Source organism: Eufriesea mexicana, unplaced genomic scaffold (genome assembly GCF_001483705.2).
Source record: "Eufriesea mexicana isolate 0111107269 unplaced genomic scaffold, ASM148370v2 scaffold2792, whole genome shotgun sequence".
Taxonomy (NCBI): domain Eukaryota; kingdom Metazoa; phylum Arthropoda; class Insecta; order Hymenoptera; family Apidae; genus Eufriesea; species Eufriesea mexicana.
In genome coordinates, this window is record NW_016910897.1 from 537,290 (window position 1) to 555,772 (window position 18,483).

At 41.4% G+C, this 18,483-nt stretch overlaps 1 protein-coding gene across 3 annotated transcripts in view; it reads right to left on the reverse strand.

The window, feature by feature from the left end:
* The window catches only part of Kank (KN motif and ankyrin repeat domain-containing protein 2 kank), a 63,030-nt gene that overhangs the window by 31,461 nt on the left and 13,086 nt on the right, over positions 1-18,483 (reverse strand). The window contains exon 1 of one of the 3 annotated variants that reach the window (XM_017904275.1): positions 2,171-2,298. The exons of the other annotated variants lie outside the window; for them this stretch is intronic. The gene's annotated coding sequence lies outside the window, so the exon portion shown is untranslated. Of the gene's footprint in view, positions 1-2,170; positions 2,299-18,483 lie in introns of those variants that run through there. 3 annotated transcript variants of the gene reach the window in all.

Sequence of the window (18,483 nt, forward strand, 5' to 3'; positions counted from 1 at the left end):
CCGAAATTCGATGATCGTAATGGGAAACTTTTAACGATTGACTGTTTGCGCTTATCGTTACAGAAATCGCGATTTTAAACAAGAAAATGCGACGAGCGAATTTTCTCTCTGGAAAATTCCCAGTTTTCTTTGCCGAGAGACCCGATATTCCTCTTCGAACCGAAGTCCTCGAGAAATGGAAACTTGCGGCTCATTGCGTATGGAGGTTGATGCAACGAGACGTTACCTTGGGATCTTTGAACAGAGACGCTGATTTCTAAGTGGATGAAAAAATTGAATTCCATCTAGCTGCAAATTCGTGACCGCGAAACTTCGTTTCGAATAAGTAACACAGGATGAATTCACCGGGGATGGAAAATTTACGGCATCTATTCCGGTTTTTCACTTTGTTTTTTCGTATTAATTAAAAGGAACCGGGATTAGAGAAAACGTTGAGACATCACGAGAATCGGTATCACGTGTTTCGAAATATTAATCATGCAATGAGAGGTTTCAATTTTCGAAATGGCAATTTCATGTTCACGAGTATACTCGTTATGGGGAACAAATAATTTCCGCCATCGAAATAGATAAAATTAAAACATAGTTTCGAATAATACTTGATAGTTCAATATAAATACATTTAAAACTCCCAATATTCTTCTGTTTACGAATCAAACGAATTTCAAGTCCAATAAATATAATATCTCTAAAAATATAAATTAAAAACATATAAACTGGCAATATTTTTTATTTTGTTGTAATTTATATCAATTTTACTGTATAGTACATTCACTTTCTTTTGTCAAGTGTACTCGTCGGTAATTAAAAATAATTAAGCACGTAGCTACAGATTTCTGAAATTAAATAAAATGCTTAAAGTCGTGAGTTAAAGAATATTCAACGTAACTCCAATGACCGATAAAGCGTATCTGAAGTCGCTCCTTTTTATAGAATCGTTAAAAAGGACAATGTCGTATTGTACAGAGCGAGATACATAATTGATTATTTGATAAAAATTTGCATCTTTATATTTTCACTTATATCTTAAAAAAGATAACTGCTATCGCGAGAAAACGATAATACAACTAAAACGTAGAATCACCAATTATTGATTTATTATCGAGTAATATAAATTCAAATAAAATTCTCTACCTCTAACCTATTTCTTTCGCAGCATTGTAATTACAGCAGATACAATTTGCTTCCTTGCACCGTGACTTTTCAATGACCCCTCATTAGCATAATTTTTTGTAACACGTACACGTTCTCACTTCAGAAATTAATAAGAATATTTTAACACAGACGTGTCGTGGAAATTCATTACTACGAGAGCATAAATAACCTTATAAATTGGAAAGATATAAAGATTGTTGATATTATTGTTAATAACAAATTAATATCGTTACTAACAAATCATCGAAACGTAAATTTATAATAAAAACAAAAAAATTGTTGCATTATTGGCTCCAAAAGCGTGGAAACAATTATTAACGAGATCGGTAATGATCGTGTTTTTTCGACCGAACTTCGGCTCTCGGCAGGCTATATAAAGACCGCGACGAGGCACGAGCTCATTTGTCGTTTTGACTTCGAGCTGAACGGATCGAAAATTTAACCACGGTGGGTTTGAATCCTGAGAATTCGAATACTTCGAGTAATATTCGATTATTTAATTCGAGCTGCATATTTTTCCATTATTTTTGGTTCATTATTTGATCTCATGTATTTTCATTCAATTATTTGATCCATTTCTTAAATTCTTCTCTTTTATTTCTCATCTCCTACTTCATATTCGTTTCTCATTTAAATATCTCGTATCATCGATCATTACCAACATCGTGGAATTTCTATTATAATTCTGCTAAATTTATTAAATATTATTCAATAGATTAATTGTAACCAGATAAGAACAGTCCGCCATTTTTATCGCCAAGTGTTTTCAGCAAAAGAATCTGATAAATTAATCCCGGGGAACAAAAGTATCCCAAACAGTGGTTTACATTACTTAAATAATAACTAGCACGTCGATCAAATTTACGTAATTATATGTTCGATTTAAATATTCGTTTTGTCGCTTTTATTACAATAATTTAAATTCGAAGAGTGTCGTTATCTAACGGGATAAATAGTACACGGTGTAAAGCGTTGCTTGTAAAAGACGGTTGATAAATAGTCTGTAAATATTTACCACGTTGATACGATGTCTCACGCTAAATTTCGTGGTCGTGGATGGAAAACAAATCTCACTCAACCCTTTGAAAGCGGTAAACTCGCATCGAGATTCAAGCCACGAGCTGGACGTGCGTGTACAACGTCGATTCCCCGACAACTGATGGCTTTTGCTCCGACTGACTGACACTTTGCCACTTTTATCTCCGTGTTATTGATAATTTCCCAGATAATGCTGCCCTGGTTATTCGGTAATACTTATCATAGCGATCGACACCTTGCTCCGGGTTAGTCATCACCGATGACCAGTCTAGAAAGATTTTCGTTCGATTGCCAAATATTTCGGGTCGCGAGTATTGGTTAAAGATAATTGGTAAACGATGAATAGACGAAGCTGAAATTTTAGGTTAGGTTTCTGTATTTGTGATCTATATCGGCGAATATCATATCGATCGGTTATCGGGATATTTATTCGGTACTGGAATCAGCGATAATTTGTTGAACAATTACAGGGATGTAATTGACTATTCGATACGATCGCGTTTTTACTGCGCAAAAGTGGCACTTGATCGGTCGATAGAGTCGAATTGATTACTGCATGTGTGTCTTCGTTGTTACCGTTTATCGAGGTTAATTGGAAAAAGGTAATACAGAAGTTAATGGTGTGTATTTTTCATTTCGACTTGAAACGAAAGAAACGCGATCGTGAAAACTGCTTGATTGTCGTGTCAATGTGAATCGAAAAGAGAGTAGCTTGGTATTTTAAGAAGCGAGTAGAATCACTGTCGTGAGTGTCAGAGATTACAACGTTGACTATAATTATCGTTACTACACCGCGAGAGGGAAACATTGAGTGACTATAGTCATTGTTAGTACTGCACGAGAGTTAGATATTGGATGGTTATAGTCACTGATAATGTACCGCGACAATTAAATACTAGATAACACCATATAGTCACCATTAGTACACCACCTAAATGAGATGATGGATGATTACAGTCACCGATAATATATCACGAGAGTTAAACACTGAACGACACTATATAATCACCATTAATACACAACTATAATCAGACATTAGCTGTCTATATACCATGACAAGATATAATCGCTATTAGTACACCACCAGACTCAGATATTGGATAGGTATAGTCATCGATAATGTACCACAGAGATAAATACTAGGTGACTACATACAGCAATCATTACACCTAGAATCAGATATTGGATGGGTATAATCACCGATAATATACCGGGTGAGTCAAACATTGGATCACTATTCTCACCAAAATTGAATATCCAAACAGGACTCAGCGTCTGAAAACTAACCTCTCCCGTGTAACTGCAACCTTGACCCACAGACCCTCAGCTCACTGCTCATTAGACTACACCATGAATTCCAACAAGCATTTCAATACTCTCTCCACTCCCTCCAAAAACACTACAAGACGCGGTGCTTAATCACCGTCAACGAACACCCCTAGACCCTCACGTTCTACGTCCAACAGTCACTCCACCAATTCTCTACACTCGCAGTCCATCTCCAACTGAACTCCAAATGCCAACTTTCCAATGGTACATACGTATATAAAGACACGCGGTTCGCTATTCACGACTCCGGAACTGTCGGGTCGTCGCGAAGGGACAACTGGCAGGCGACTCACGTATAGGCGCCGGGAGACCCCGTGAACGACGTGGTCGAATGGAAAGCAACGAGTGTACGACCACCGTGGCCTAATTCCAGAGAGCGAGTAGGGCGAGCCTAGGAAAACCGTAAGGGAAACTGGGGTCTGTCGAACAAAGCGACTTCCTCGAAATTTCGCATCCGATTCGGGTCCGAACGGAAGGCTGTGAGCGTGAAATCGGTGCACGACACTGGCCACCATCCGAATGGATCGATGCACGGTTTAGCTGATAAACCGGCCTGCTGATAGCACTGTCCGCCTACGAGGCCCGTTCTAGAAAATCTATCACGTGCTTGGTGTTTCTGGGTCGTCGCGTTTCTCGTTTACTCTAAATTGATTATTGGGTCGGTAGTTTGGGTTAGGTGTTTGTGGTTGGAATTATGTTTTGGTTCTCTGATCTTTTATTTTCAACTGGTTCGTGAGAATGTTAATGAGAATATATTTAGAGGAGTTGCAAGTTTTATTTAACTTTTAAATGGACGAGTGAGATATATATTAGTGAGGTGTGTTGGTAAGTTAGGTTAGGATATAAAGGGTGTGCTTTTTGTATTCGTACTAAAATTGATCGATGATACGGGATGTTGTGTTTAGGTTAATATTCTGCGTCCATAAGTTTAATGAATTGATATATTCACTAGGGGAAAACTGTGTATTATTGAGACTATTTAAATGGTAGAGTAAAATTTGGGGATTTTTTAGGAGTTCATTTGCTGCTTGGTGTATTTAGATTCGTTATGGTTAAAAATAATTAAATTAATTTCCTAGGTTGCTTTTTCTCTAGATTATATTAACATTATAGCTCATTTAATTTTATCCATTTGCTTGGGGAAAATTCAGAACAGTAAAAAATAAATTGTAATGCAATGCCAGTCACCAATGTGTTAATTAATATTTATTTTCTTTATGAGCAACTGGTGTAATGAAAATATTGTTATTATTAAGTCAACTTTTTGGATTGTTTTGCTTCGGAAATGGTTAAAGATACTAAAAAATGTATTATTGCGAACTGCCAATCAGCAATGTGTTAAATAGAAGCAGTAATTTTTTGTACCGACTCAATATTTATTTTCTCTATAAACAACTAGCGTTAGAAAGATGTTACTGTCGAGTCAATCTGCTTGATTATTTTTTTTCCCAAGGTTGTTTTGCCTAGAAGATCTAAGTGGATGAACGCGGGAGAATGATGAAGCAGGGTCTTTCTTGGGATTGTTTGTTATGTTTGCGGCATCGTGACATTTTAAATGCTTCCTAGGACGAGAGGAACGGTGTACTTAACAAAGCGCTATTTTCGTCGGCTATTTACCCCGCGTGCCGGCCTTTAAAAATGCATTTTCATCCATTGATAAACATATAGCTGATTTTATTGCCTCTCCAGGTTTTTCCAATGGCCGGGTAATTTATTTCAAATTAAAAAGCTTCTCTTTCATCGGCGAACCAATTTCGCGAAGCTTTTATGAAAGCTCGATGCACCGAGCGTGAAAAAAAGTTCCTCCCTCCCTTCTTGTTTCTTTGAAACGTCCGTGGAATATATAAATATCAGTATCTGGGGAAAAAGCGGGGATCATCCATTTCTCTGGAGTGATCCTTTCGCGTTTCCATGGAACACGTTCGTTCTGCGGTCAAAGTCCATCAATTACGACCCTAGCTTCCGAGGGAAATATAAATTTTCGTGTGGCCAGACAAGGCAATGGAGGAAAAGGAGTGAAATAAATAAATAGACTTCGTGATTAAGTCCCTTTACCGTACGATTTCAGTCCCGATGGCGCGTACCATAATCAAACAGCGAAGTCACATAGTCATACGTCCGAACGCGGAGAAAAGCAACACGTAACTGACGTGTCTCAGGTGTGCAAGAACTTTAAATTTATGGGAAATCGAGGTCTAGGTCGAGTTGGGACCTGGAAGTATGTAAATCTCGAAAATGTAGGAAAGCATTGTGAAATTCTCGAGAAAATCGGGTTTTCCAAGGCTTCCAAGATTTTTAAAAAGTGAAGTTTCCTAAGGCTTTCAAGAATTTTAAAAAATTGGGATTCCCAAGGCTTCCAAGATTTTTAAGAAAATTGGGTTTCCCAAGACTTCCAAAATTACTAAGAAAATTGGGTTTCCCAAGATTTCCAAAATTACAAAGAAAATTGGGTTTCCTAAGGCTTCTAAAATTATTAATAAAACTGGGTTTCCCAAGACTTCCAAGATTTCTAAAAAAAATTGGGTTTCCCAAGACTTCCAAGATTTCTACGAAAATTGGGTTCCCAAAACTTCTAAAATAACAAAGGAAATTGGGTTTCCCAAGACTTCCAAGATTTCCATGAAAATTGGGTTTTCCGGAATTAAAAAAAAACTTCCAAGATTTTTAAGAAAATTGGGTTTCCCAAGACTTCCAAGATTTCTAAAAAAATTGAGTTTCCCAAGACTTCCAAAATTACAAAGAAAATTGGGTTTCCCAAGACTTCCAAAATTACAAAGAAAATTGGGTTTCCCAAGACTTCCAAAATTACAAAGAAAATTGGGTTTCCCAAGACTTCCAAGATTTCCATGAAAATTGGGTTTTCCGGAATTAAAAAAAAAAATTGGATTTCCCAAATCTTCCAAGATTTTTAAGTAACTCTAGTTTTCCAAAACTTCCAGAATTTTTTACGAAATCAGGTTCCCTAAGATTTCCAAGATTTCTAAGAAAATCGTGTTTTCCGAGACCTCCGGAATTTGTTAAAAAATCAGGTTCCCTAAGGCTTCCAAGATTTTTACGAAAATCAGGTTTCCGGTACCCCTGTGATTTTCAAGAAAATCAGATTTCCATGGATTATCGTAATTCTCAGGTATTACCGATTAGAAAAGCGTCGCAGGAAACAAAAACAGTAACCATTTAAGTAACATTCTCACGTAAGAATGCTATTTCTCCACGTTCAATTAGTTTCATGCTCGAATCTCGAGCTCTCATCCGGGTCCTCGAGATTGTCAAGAATTCCCGAGATCCTCGGAACAAGATACTTTCGAAAGCCTGATCCGGAAACACATCCTCCAAATCCTCGGATCCTTGCACACCTCCACCAATCATTCATCATCCCATTCTCATCCTTGCCGGAGACGAACGTCCTTGCGCGGCCACTTTCGTCCTCGTTTCCTCGTTATCGCAACGAAGTTATCTCGTTAACGTTCGTCGAACTGCACGTGGCCTTCGAACCAGTACTATTCCGCGTGTCTTCCTTCGCTCATTAACGATTCGCTGTTTGCCGAACGATAAAACGAAAGGGAACCGGGGAAAATTGGTTTTATCACGAGGGAGAACTCTGCTTGGCAGCCAACAGTTCGTCCTGCATCGGATAAGAGATTCCGCGGGTACATCGCGAGCAACCTTCGGCATTGTGCTCGTCCTCTTTGTCTCTTCCACTCGCGATACTTGCAACCTTCGACGTACAATGGCCCGTAAACAATGGCGAAGACATCTCGCGACTAATGCCCCACTGTCGGGCCGACGCGCCTAAAAGTGTCAAAAGGTCACGTTAAAAAGTGCCATTTTAATACAAATTTTGTCACAATAATTAAATAGGACTATGGAACAGGATACAGTTCCATTTTATATGACATTCGCTAAACGACTTTGAAGGAGTCGAGTTCCAAATTACGTGGAAATATTCTCCCTTATAAATACTATGATCATTATAATTGTGTTGGAACCCGGATTTCAATATACAACACGGGTTCTAGCAACAAGGGTACCTTGGAAAAATACAAGTCGGCGAAGAAGAAAAAACAAAACAGAAATTGAAACTGGAACTGACTGAACTGGATTGAAACTGTACTGAAACTGTCTTTTCGCAAATTTTGTGGGTACTTATATAATGTTAGTTTTTGGGGGGTGAAGATGACAATTGGCTCTTAGTGAAAGTAGGAGTGGGTCAATTGTTTTTGGACTCTGAAATTGGTCTGCGTTTATCAGACTAAGGGCCAACGAATCGTTAGCCATCCAACAATTGAATGATGAATGAAATCTATCTAGTACACTCTTAAATTGCGCAAAGCTTCAAATTTCTTTTTGCAAAAATTGTTCTGGCACAATGTGCCTTGTCAAGAAATTGAATTTAACATTAATTTCTGAAAGAATCTCTTTTTCTATCTCGTATTCCTCCTCCAGTTCCTTGCACGTCATTCTCAGTTCCTAGATTATATATACCGCGATTTGGAAAAAGCTAGGTTCAGATTCTTGCACGAGGCAAGAAGCAAACAGCGAAATAGAAACGTTAAGTAGATTGTCGAGAAATTTCCGCTACTCGGAACCCGACATTAATCTCAACAAGAATTCCTCGCTGCAATTTCTCTAAAATATCAACGTCCGGCTACAGGCCGAGTGAACCCGTAAACCACGAAAATGACGAAAATCGGGAAGAAAATTGCCGGCCGACCATTCGCGATTAAATCCGGCGATTCTTCTCCTTCGTGCACACGCGAGCAGAGCGGAGTGGCGGAATCGGTGTGTTAAAAATCGCTGCTTTAATTACGCGGCGTATATAATTAAAGCGTAATGCGCGGGTGCGCGAGAGTATGGCGCGAGAGACTGTGGAAAGAATTAACGGGACACGGGAGCAATTAATTTCCTGTTTTCCCGCCGTTTAATTCCACCTCGCTCCGGCCTGCCGCTCTTTTTCTCCCGTTGTCCTTCTTTTTCCCCCGCGCTCTTCAAAGGGTAACATTAACCCCGAGTTGCACGGTCAGATAGTAACGAGCACACGCCAGCCACGAGCCCGCGAGTGTATAAATAGGAGAAGAGAGGAAGATAAAAAGTCATGCACGCCACACGGTCAAAGCGGCCGCCGGAGATGACGAGGAGGATGCGTCCTGATGGAGATTAAACACCGGCCCTGCCAACCGGCGACGATCTTCAACCCCTTGGAGGAAGTACTTAAACTTCCGTGCACGCGTGTAAATCATGGGCTTAACCGCGTCGTTCAACTCTTTCTTTGCGAGATCATTTCTTTTTTGGGGGGAATAGGCGAAATTTTGGACAAGATTTTAGACAAGATGTTCAAAGTGCTTTAACCCTTTGACTGCCACGCCGAAATCACATGTTTCGCTCAGAACGCCACAGGGGTGTACCCCGATAGATGCAAGATTTGTTTTAATATTTTTTCCATCGACGTTCTAATAAAAATTTTTAATTGTTCAATAGGGTAGTTTTTATTTCAAAGTATCTTCTAATTAGCGGTTATATGTTTTACAATTGTAATTTTACAAGTAGTTCAAGTGCTCCAGTCATCAATGACCACCGTGGCGCCATAGGAGAAACCGTGGCCGGTCATATATGACCAACGTGGCAGTCAAAGTATTAACATTGCACGGAAATGTATCGAGAAAGTTCAATTTACGTATAGAGGGTATAGAAATTTTGTCAGACAAGGAGATAATTCTTTGAATAAAACTAAATCGAAAATGTGGAACAAAGTTTATACATTGGAGAGAAAGTAACTACAAATTGTTTCTCATTTTTCCTCCCTCCCCGTTCCTTCTCCCGTTTCCTTTTATCAAACGGTAAAGCGCGCGAGATTTAAAAATATCCAGGATTCTCGGAAAGCCGTTGTACCCTGTACACATCCTATGTTTGTTGAGCAAACACGAGAGCGACAACGTAAGGTCCCAAAGAGTGGACGCGACGGAACTGGTCGTAAAGGAGGGCCGGTTCAAAGTTCGCCCCGAGATCCGCGAATTGAATCGTAAATTTTGTTTACACCCTCGGTAAGCGCCACTTCATTCGGATGGTCGCCTCTCTAAATAACCGAGTCGCGAAAATCGCTGCGAAGACGAGCCACGAAGGTCAAGATTCCCTCCGCTTCCTTCGCGAACTGCACCGCGTCTTCGACGGGGTTACGACGTTTTCCAGGATTCTCGGATGTATATACGTATGTACGGTAAATACTCGGGGCGTGTAGTACACGCGTACACAGCAGCCGTACGCAGCAGCCCATTAAGGCGTTTTCTCAATGGACGCGCGACGAAAATATCGGGCGGGACCGGATGACGGCCGAAATCGTCATGTATTTTTGTCATTTGCTCCACGCTCGCTTCTTTCGGACTGCTGCTGAGTCGCGTGTGAAAACAGGAAATGCTTTTTGCCCGTTGACAGAAAACACGAAGGAATAAGCTGCAGTGGAACGAACTCTGTACCGAGTGCAGTACGCGACAAAATGGTAGCGCGCTCTATGATTGTCAGTGCTTCCCAAGTCCCAGAAAGGTATCGTACATAAAATATAAATACTCCTAGTGCTCTCTAAATTTTTTAAAAAAACTGCTATCAGATCGGATGAAACGCAATCTACCTGGATCCTTTGTCGGAAATCCCCAGTAATACTATACAACAAACTACTGTTACACAAGCTTGTCGTCGTCCCAATTTGGACCCACGAAATCCAATTACAGAGATGTGCTAAAATATAGAACATAAATATCATAATACTTCAAAATAAAACCCTGAGAACCATAACATTAGCACATTACATTAGCAATGACAGATTGCATTTATCTCCGCGTGAAACACGTTCACGTTCTAGAAACTACTAGACCTCTCCAATTCTTGATACTAAACCTCTAATCTCGCTATACGATCTAACTCGCAGGATACGCCAAAACACATCAAACCTGCTGGTTGATCTGGATAAGCCAGTTGCAGATGTATCAATAAAAACCATCAAAAAGCAAATAACTAAAAACGGTTATTTAGATTAGGTTAGGTTTAGTATTATTGGAGATTCGGTTTGCCGGAACTGCGAGTCTGCCTTTGCGACTATTTCTCTCCCGCGGAGAGGACGAATAGAAAGAGGAGAACGGCAATATCGCATCGAACAGGTAACATTTTATATTCGCCCATAAAGCAAACAGCGTGGTAAAATATTAAACTGCCCCACGGAGCTGAATAAAAATTTGTATTTCGCGCCGCGCGCCGGCCGCCATTTTGAGCGAGCGCTATCCACGCCGCGAGGTCCGGCTTTTCATCAACTTTGACAGTGTTTAATTAAAACGCGCACACGCGAGCCATCCATTCAACGCAACACAATGAACCGTACACGGATTCAAGGATTTCTCGATACCCGACCCGCTGATACGAGCGATTTAGTTGAGCGTGAAATTGATCCCTCTATTTCTTGCTTAGCTCCGTAATAGGATATAAATAGAAATTAGACTCGTTTAACGAGCGCGACTCGTTATCTGCGAGGATAGGGTTATGTCGATGGGCGATCGATAATAGGTCTGCGGCACTTTTCAGATGGCGCCGCGATAAATGATCGCTTCATGGAACGTTTAGCGGGATCTTTTGACGTGTTTGTATCATCGTGTTCCTTCGTATCGATATTTATCACTAGAACTAAAATGGGGATCAAAATATCTTGTTCCGGAGATTTTATTTCCGCCATTGTCGAAAATGTACAGCTGCTTTTGGTAAAAATTATACTGACTTTTGTTCCAATAGGATCACAATTTTATTTTCAGGTTAATCCTTTGCCCTACGATTTAAGTTCTGATTTATGGCGCGTGCCATGATCAACAGTTTCAAGAATAACACGTAACCGAGGCAGAAAGACATTAGCGAAAATTTACCACGAGCCTGACCAACGAAAATAATCGTCAAACGTTGCAGAAGCACGTCTAAATTAAATACTATTTTTCTAACTATGTAAATTACTAGTTTCCTTGTTGAAAAAATAAGTTTAGTTGTATACAAAAATCAATCTAAGATATAAGGTGCGAATAAATAGTTTATAAGAGCTCGATTCCGAGAACGAATGTTTATATAAACATTAGATAAGAATTGGGGTTTAGGCGAACTGCGTCATTCTTTCACGAGGTCAGTCGCTCTGGAGAAGCACTCAAGGATAGATATACCCTGCTTGAGGAATAAAAGAATTTAAAAGAGAATATAAATAACGTAGTTATATTACAATTATAAAGCCATAATCCTAATATTCCTTGACAAAGTAAATGAGCAGGTACCTTCTCTGTGTCTAACGAATACCTTCAAACTGATTTCACTACTATTGGTCCAAGACCACCTCTATCACCCTCCCTAAATTTTATATACATACGCTATATTTAATTATACATTGCAGGTCAGTAGTTCTTGCGTTAAGTGTTAATACTGTCTTGATTTTGTGTGAATTTTTCTGTATCGCGTGTTAACAGCTTGCCTTACCTGCTCAGTTTCGATGGCGCGTGCCATAGTCAACAGCGAGGTCGGTCACACGTTGAGCCATTCCGAACGCGTCGAAGAATAACACGTAACTGAGACATCGGCGAAAATTCACAACGAGCAGGTTACAACACGGCCGTAATGTTTACGTTGGTCCCTATCTACAAGCCACGCCTTTCGCCAGTGATATTTATGTTTCGGACGATTTCCTTGCTAGTGTCACGCAGTATTGTAGACGAAGCGGTTAACGCTGTCTCCTGTCTTATTCGCCTAGTTCAGGTAAAAATATTTAAATTTCTTAGAATAGCAATTTCTTCGCGATTTTTATCACGAGAGATAGGTCATTGATGGATCATTGATCGTCAGAACGGTGTATTAATCGGTAATCAAAAAGTTTGACAGTTTTTGACCGAATTTTGTAGAATAATTAGAAAATAGAGTTAGGAGGAATATGGAAGATTTAAATTTTGAATATTTCAATATCCAATGGGATTATTGCATCGTAGTTTTACGCCATGTCGACTATCGAATCGAGTTTTCTCTAAAAATTAAAGGAATTATACTGACAAGAGTTATTATAAAATAAGATGCTTCAAAATCTTTGATGTGACTCATAATCGGTCAGTTTCACTTTTATGTTTCGTGAAACTTCGCTTTCTTCCCCTTTAATCACCTCGCCAACTTTCACCCTTATTTCGTGCCATTTTTCATATCTTTTTCCCGCCCCTGTGTCATTTTTCTTTAACAATTATCGATTGGTTACTAGTTCGTTCGAATTCTGATCAATCAGGAGTATCTTCGATTTGTATTCGTGATTGTTTATTTCGGTTTTAATTAATGTTTCTTTATCGGCACTTTTAATCTTCGTTACTCGATCGTTTCGTTATTTCCACGGGGGATAATAGCAGCAAAGCCGGTAAATAAACCCGCGCGTAAATTTAAACACGCTGTCAAGCTCGCAGAGCTTTATTTTCACGTCGGAAGAAATTAGATTGCTCGGCCTATCGACCACGGTTAATTATAGGTAACGCAGCTGGTCATATTTTTAACCGAAAACATTCCTGATTGTTTCCGAGCTCCGCGATGTCAACTACGCGTTTAACTCTTGGATCTGACCTCGTGTACCTCCATCGATTGTTTATCGGCTGGAGACGAAACGAAAAACCGGATTATTCGAAAGATATATGCGTTTTCATGTTATCGCTTCAAGCTTACGATGATTCGCGGGTAAAACGTATTTTGTAATCCAATGTTTACCGATGATCGTCCAAAGATCGAACAGAAGCTTCGAGAAGGTGTTAATTGAAGAACAAACGCAAGCAAGTCTATTTTCCTCAAATCCTTTCCTTAAATTCAACGCGATCGTTCGGAGATAGAATGCATTTCAAAATTGCCGCCATTTATTCATCGACGCTGATCCAAAGAGATCGAACAGGGGCTTTAATGAGAAAACATTATACGACGGTGAGAAGAGCGTTTTGCCGTGGAGTGCATCATGCACCGCCAAAGAAGGCAACACGAGAGATTGTAGTTATGAAAAATGACGAGACGCAATTACCTGCGCTGGATGACGAGCAAAACAACGCGAAGAGTACAATTGCGTCGGTATCGAGTGTCATTTTCTAGCCATCGTTCGCTGCCAGCGAAGAAATCGAATAGCACAAGCCGAACCGCGGGCTTGACTCCATTTTGCATAGATATTGTCGAGCAAATGAACGACTTCCGGCCGCTTGGACTTCGGACACGGGATCCTCAATCGCGCCTACGATCGCCCATGATCTTTATTCATCTCGATAAGAAATATTACCGGGATGAGATGCACGATGAATCTAACCAGTCATGCGAATATTTTTCTCCTCGCAACGACAAATTCGAATGTGTTAATTAAACGCTGCGTATTCTATGGCCGATGGGTAACTCGAAATTAATAAAGAGACGCGATTTCGGGGGTCGCTGTACAGTCGGTGGCAGAAATATTCGGACACCATAAATTTATGAATTTTCACGATCGATTTATTACTAACGAATTTATAATTGGTTAATTTTTAAAAAAAGGGAGCATTTTTAGCTGTTCTAATGTGACTTTGTGATTTGCGAATTAAATATTTTTCTACTTATGTTACCCAAGTATATCCTACCAGACCTTCGTAATTCGATAATCCAAGCCAGTGATATTTTCATAACCGACTGTACACACGATACCGATTAATTACCCGAGTGGCATTAACTGGGAATTAACAAGGTAAATAGAAACGAGATGTAATTCAACGTGCATGGATCATCGTCGTTACCGAAGAAAGATTGCGTAACCGATTACATGCATCAAACGGAGCCTAGTAATTTCCAACAACGATCACTCTTTCTTCCACCATCGATCGTGCCAACGACTTCCTACGGACCTCCGAACAATCGAATCGAGCGATCGGCGCGATTAATCCGCGTTACACGGGCAAAATTAACGATCTCACAAATTGTCAGCGAGCTTCTAATTCATCGGATCGCTTAATCACGCAAGCGCGCTCCGAACGGAAGTGCAGGTCGCAGTAAAAGCGACGTCGCGGATGATTAGAGGGTAAGTCGGACTTTTACTTTCCAGTTTGTTAAGCAGAGAGTTTACGACGGCGATATTAGCGCTGTCTAACGTTCGCAAAGGGGCGTCATTATAAGTTGCAACGACGAAAGTTAATAAGCAGTTAGCGGCCAGCACGTGTTCCAGGCAAATTGGTCACGCCTGTCTGGCCACGGTTCGGAGCTTTGTGCGTCGGACGGTGTTCGATCCCGGCTGTCGTTCGACCATGCCACTGTACAGGAATCAATTTACAGTCGACACTTTTGCGTAACCACGACGAGTAAATTCAATTAACCTTATAACTAGTCGGCCGGCTGGAATCTAGTCGCGAAGGTCGCTCGGAGTCTCTCGCGGAGTGATCGCTAATGCATCCACGCGAAAAACCCCGATTCCAGGCTATACTTCATTCCTCGAACGATCGATCCAGGATCAACCGGTGTGATTAACAACTTGTTCGAGAAATTAGAAACGCGAGTTAATCTATCGACTATTCCCGGCTGGCAACGCCAAGTCTGGGCTGGTACCTGGGCAGTCTATTCTCGGCGAGTCGGGCTATTCTACCACTTTCCATCGCATCATTCATAGTGAATAACATTTCGCTTTCACGGGATCGTTACATAAATAAATAGAATCGATCTCCAGGCCCGATATTATTCATTCTCGCGAAGCAATAAGGATTCCTCGCCGATTTCTTGGCGAATCTTTTTAATACCCGAACCACCCATCTGTGATGCGTACCTAATTACAGAGCGCGGTATGTAGATAACAAATCGATTAAAAAATTTTAGTACGATAAAAACCAGGCACGTATAATTGGACTTCTATCTGAATAAATATCGATATTAAGGAAAGTCGCGCTTCTTGCCAGCTTATGACGCCGATCAAAGCTGCTAGGTTTCGCTTCTAGATAGATATATTAACACTTCTGTTGCAAGAATAAATTAATATAGTAGACGTGTGTCACGTAGTTCGAGGTCGGGCCGTTTGTCCATTGTTTCTCTATTTTATGAGACGTTGTACGAGTACGTTTATATACCCGTGCATTGAAACCTATTTTCCAGAGTTCATATCTTACTTCTTAGGTCAGTAGACGACTGTATTCTTTCCTTATAGCAATCTCTGATCTATTAAAAATAGTAGACTAATCTTGCAATTTTTGGTATATATTGATATACATACAATGGCCTAAAGTGTTTCTAACACTGTACCAATGTGGACCGAATCTTTCCTATCTGTAAATACAGATAATATAAATAATTATAAATAAACGCATTTCTGCGAATTATCGAATTATTCTCATTGTTAAATTTCCCTCGAAGTTTATTCAGACCAAGAATTATTTTATAAAGTTTAAGTTCGGTCAAGTATATCCTAAGTCTCAAAATTTCATCTCACTGCTATACTATGTCTCCGATTCAAAAAATACTCGATTCGATCAGTTTCTCGATCAGTCCTCATAGAGGATTCCAGAAACACAAACGAAGAGGTCACAGTTGCACAAACCTGGACAGAATTTCTCCTGCCGGCTTCATCCAGGTTTCTCGCGTGAATTAATTATCCCGCGAGCGTCCGTTCCCCAGCTCCGCTCGTTCCTTTATTTTCTCCTTTATCGCGGCTCGTTTCACCCGGCGCACGTGTGTGAGTGCTCCTTTATTGGGCCTGTAACACCGGGGCCTGATGCAACGAGCCGCGAAGGCGTAGGCCGCGTGGGCGTACGCACGACGCCGTGTTCTCCGCTCGTACGCGCTCGCGTGCAGAGTGTGGGTGATCGAATGTAAGGGGTGCCTGGAAACATTCGTACACCTGACATAGCAGTCCATGGGGCGTCTCTGTCCTTGGTGCAGCGAGAAGCAAAGGGATCCGCTCGTTTAATCACTGCCGCCCTGGAGCCACGTAAATTTTCCCGCTGTCAATATCAGAACCCGTTCTCAGCTGCGTCCTCGGCGGATCGATAGACTCGCAGGAGCTGGAGCAGAGACCGGCAATCTGGGCAGGAAGCTGCTGCCAAGAGGGTGAGAGATGGCGGACGAGCTTCGGAGAGACCTAAGTACTTCCACAGAAGGCCATTTTTTTATCACGCCCATTATTTTCATTCGGGTTTTGGCCGCCGAGTGTTTAACATGGCGAAGTCGATGAAGTTGGAATCCAGGAAGCTTCTTCGCTCCGGTATATCACGGCGATGCATCGATGCGCGAGACCGGCTCCCGAAAAGTCCATTATTCTTATCCTGGTTTTGGTCCGAGTGTTCCAAACGGTGTAGTCGGTGTCGATGAAGAAGACCAACCGTGGAAGCTTTTCCTGGACTTCGATACGTTACAGTGATACGTTGCATCGCGAATGCGGGTCCCAAGGAGTCCATATTTTTCATCGCGTCCATTACTCTTATCCAGGTTTCGGTCGTCGAGTGTCCAAAATGGCGAAGTCAATGACGATTAGAATCACGAGATCATAAAAGCTTCTCCTCGACTTCGATACGTTGCATCGCGAAAGCGGGTACCAAGGAATCCATATTTTTCATCGCGTCCTTTATTCTTATCCGGGTTTCTGTCGTCGAGTGTTCAAAATGGCGAAGTAGATGACGATTAGAATCACGAGATCATAAAAGTTTCTCCTTGACTTCGATGCATTACAAGAACGCATCGATTCTACAGCCCGGGTACCAAACATTCGATATTCTTATCCAGGTCTGAACCTAGTACTCAAGATAGCGAAGTCGGTGAAGTTAGAACCGTTGAAGCTTCCCCTTGACTTCGATGCATCACAGGGACGCATCGATTCGCGAGACCGGACCGGGTAATCGAGGTTAGAGGGTTGAATATCGACTGCGGGGTGATTCGTTTCGTCATTCGGGTATACACGAGTAGGTCTAGATAGAGCACAGAGCTCTGTTCCCTCTTTCCATCCACGGATCGACGGCTGAAGGTAATGGCGCGCGACCTAGGCGGTCCGAAGGCAGCCGTTTTACTGCCGGACACTTGGTCCCACCCGGTACGTGAAAAGGAACATAAGAGAGCTCACGTGGGCTCACCTATCAGCCTTTCTCGTTCGCCCATGCACATTACGCACACGCGTGTGTGACATGAATAACGCACGACTCGGTTCGCGATCATACAGGCATATTCCTTTAAGAGAGCTTTAAAGACCGGCAACCGGGAACATTTCGCGCGGACAACGCTCTCCATATACGCCGGTCGATCGTTTGCAGATTCCATTAGATCGTTCGCGACGATTCCCGATGGGGAGAAGGGGCACGCGAGTCGTTGGAAGAATAATTTCATCGCCGGTCACCGGTTTTTATGCCGAGGTCGTTTATGGGAAATCGACGACCCGTTTTCGCGATGGAACGCGCGGTAGGCGTGAAACGACGCGGAATACCAGAGCATGCGACGAGCTGCGGAGGTCCGAGATGCGGAGGAGAGGATCGAAGGAGCCGGGGAATGAAAATCGAGGCGAGAAGGCAGGGTATAAATAACGCTGACACGAGGAGCACGACGCGGCAGCGATGATCCTTGAAGCCGATTTTCTCGGTCGCAGACCGAGGAATTCCGATCGACACGCGCGTTTTCTGCCAGCGTGTCTAAATCGCTGGTTCAAGGTGAGAAGCCGCGTTCCTGTTTCGATACCTCTAAAATGTCAAGAATCGTGGTGTAAGTAAGTTGTTCCGAGAGTATTCGTGAAGCGGAGCGAGTTTTGGAGGTTAGGTATACTTATTGCCAAATTTTCTAATTCGTTATTAGAATTATTATTATAGCTTCGATTTCTCCATTCAAATATATATGCAAATTCAGCTGTGTTAGAATAAGCGACGATTTGCTGTGTTCGTGCTTCACTTGGGTCCGCCATTTTGGTTCCTATAATCTCGTTTATAAATTCATAATCCGCAACCTCGATCGTATTTCTTTCGCATT